Consider the following 2,780-nt stretch of genomic DNA (forward strand, 5'->3'; position numbering starts at 1 on the left):
CGTAGATACAAATACGTAGATACATGAGAGGGCAACAGAACCCTTTGAAATTTCGAAAGGTACAAGGCAGGGGTGCCCTCTGTCACCTCTTCTGTTTATCATGATGTTAGAGATAATTACAAATAAGATAAGGAAAACCCCAGAGATACGCGGAATAAAAATTGGAGTGAAAGAATACAAATTGAAAGCATATGCTGACAATCTTATGTTGTCTTTGGAGGATCCAAAAGAGAGTGTTAGTAAGGTGTTAGATTTGTTAGAAGAATTTGGAAAATTATCTGGTTTTAAATTAAATAGAACAAAAACTAAAATGATGACTAAAAATGTGAAAGAGGAGGTAAAAAACCATCTTGAATCGCAAACTGGTATTAAAGTAACTAAAAAAGTAAAATACCTTGGAATCTGGTTAACGATGAAGAATATAAATTTGATGGAAGATAATTACATAACCACATGGAAAGAAATAAGGAAGGACTTAGATACTTGGAATAGAATAAAACTTTCTTGGTCTGGCAGAATGGCGGCGATTAAAATGAGTTTACTACCGAAACTGTTATTCCTATTCCAAAATATACCAATAATTAGGGGAACCTCAGTATTCAAAGATTGGCAGAAAATACTCTCTAAATTTATCTGGCAAGGGAAAAGGCCCAGAATTAGATTCAAATTACTTACAGATCAAAGAGATAGGGGAGGATTCGCAGTTCCAAATTTAAAGTTGTATTACGAAGCCTCGTGTCTTTGTTGGGTCAAAGATTGGATTGTTATTAAAAATAAAGACCTGTTAGATCTAGAAGGATTTAATATAAGATTTGGTTGGCACGCTTATCTATGGCGTAACAAGGGAAAGGTTCATAAAGGTTTTTCTAACCACATTTTTAGAGGACCACTGCTGGAAGTGTGGGAAAGAAACAAAAAATTATTGGAACAGAAGACCCCTTGGTGGCTATCGCCAATTGATATCCTGACAATAAAAAAAACAAACATCGAAGGAGAAAGATGGACCTATGAAGACTTGCTAGTAAAAACAGAGACTGGTTGGAGGATTAGGCCTTATGAAGAAATAAAGAACAAATTGACAGGATGGATCCAATTTCACCAAATTAATTCTATATGGACTGAAGATAAAAAGAATGGGATAAGTGAGAAAAAATCTAGATTCCAGATTGAAATATTAGAAAATAAAACAAAACTCCTATCGAAAATGTACAGCCTGTTACTTGAATGGGACACCAAGGATGAAGAAGTAAAGGAGGTAATGGTGAGATGGGCAATGGACTTCGGACATAATATAGTGTTTGACAAATGGAAGGCATTATGGAACAAAGGTATGAGATTCTCGGCATGCACAAAACTCAGGGAAAATATGTATAAAATGATGTACAGGTGGTACGTAACGCCCGTAAAATTGGAAAAAATATATAAAACTGGTGATAAATTATGTTGGAAGTGTAAGATCAAGGAGGGCGATTTTTATCATATGTGGTGGTTGTGTGAGCCTATCAAAAAATTCTGGGAATCTATTTACAATGAACTAAAAAAAATCTTTAAATATACCTTTATAAAAAAAACCGAAGCCTTTTTGCTGGGGATAATTGGAGAGGAAATAAAAAAGGAAGATCAAACACTCTTTCAGTACGCGACAGTGGCTGCTAGAACTCTAATAGCGCAGAATTGGAAGACATCAAAAATCCCAACTATAAACGAGTGGCAATCCAAACTATTTGATTATTTAGAATTGGCAAAAATGACACAGAAAATAAGAAATCAAAAAGACATAAAGTTTAACAAAGAATGGAATAAATTTATGACATACATGGAAACAGAGGTAAAAAATCTAAAAATCACAGTAGGTGTGACATAACACTTGTGATGTAAAGAGTTTTTTGAGGAAAAGAAACTGCAGATAAAAAATCATATAATATATTCTGAAACCGAGATGAAGGGAAGTCAATTAGTGTTGTGTGTTATTTAGTAAATGTAACCTAATTTGTTGGTATCTTATGTTAGGAGATGTTTTTTCTTTTGTTTTCTTTATTATTATTTCTCTTTTTTATGTATTTCTTTTTTGTGTGTATGTGTTATGTATGTTTCTTTCGTTTGTTTTAATGTTTGATGTAGCAAAATGAATTAAAATCAATTTAAAATAAATAAATAAAAAAAATAGATACATGAGAGGGCAGCATAGGACTGCTGGAGGGGAAGGGTCAGCTAGAGAGAGAAGGCAGTCATTTGATAAAGCATGCCTAAGAAACAAGTTTCTTTTGGCTGAGGGTCATTATAGTAGACTTCATAGGCTCTACCACTCCAGAACTTGGAAGGGTAACTGCCTTAATGAGCTATGTACTTCTAAAATGAGAACAGCCTGCAAGGCAAATAACACACACACCACTGAGCTCTTACACCTTTTTGTAGACACGGGTGGCACTATGGTCTAAACCACCAAGCCTCTTAGGCTTGTCGATCGGAAGGTCACCAGTTTGAATCCCCAAGACGAAGTGAGCTCCTGTTGCTCTGTCCCAGCTCCTGCCAACCTAGCAGTTTGAAAGCACACCAGTGCAAGTAGATAAACAGGGACCGCTGCAGCGAGCAGGTAAACGGCGTTTCCGTGTGCTCTGGCTTCCGTCATGGTGTTCTGTTGAACCAGAAGCAGTTTATTTATGCTGGCCACTTGACCCGGAAAGCTGTCTGTAGACAAACGCCAGCTCCCTCGGCCAGAAGTGAGTTGAGTGCTGCAACCCCCCAGTCGCCTTTGAATAGATTTAACCATCCAGGGGCCA

This window comes from Podarcis muralis, chromosome 7, assembly GCF_964188315.1.
Source record: "Podarcis muralis chromosome 7, rPodMur119.hap1.1, whole genome shotgun sequence".
Lineage (NCBI taxonomy): Eukaryota > Metazoa > Chordata > Lepidosauria > Squamata > Lacertidae > Podarcis > Podarcis muralis.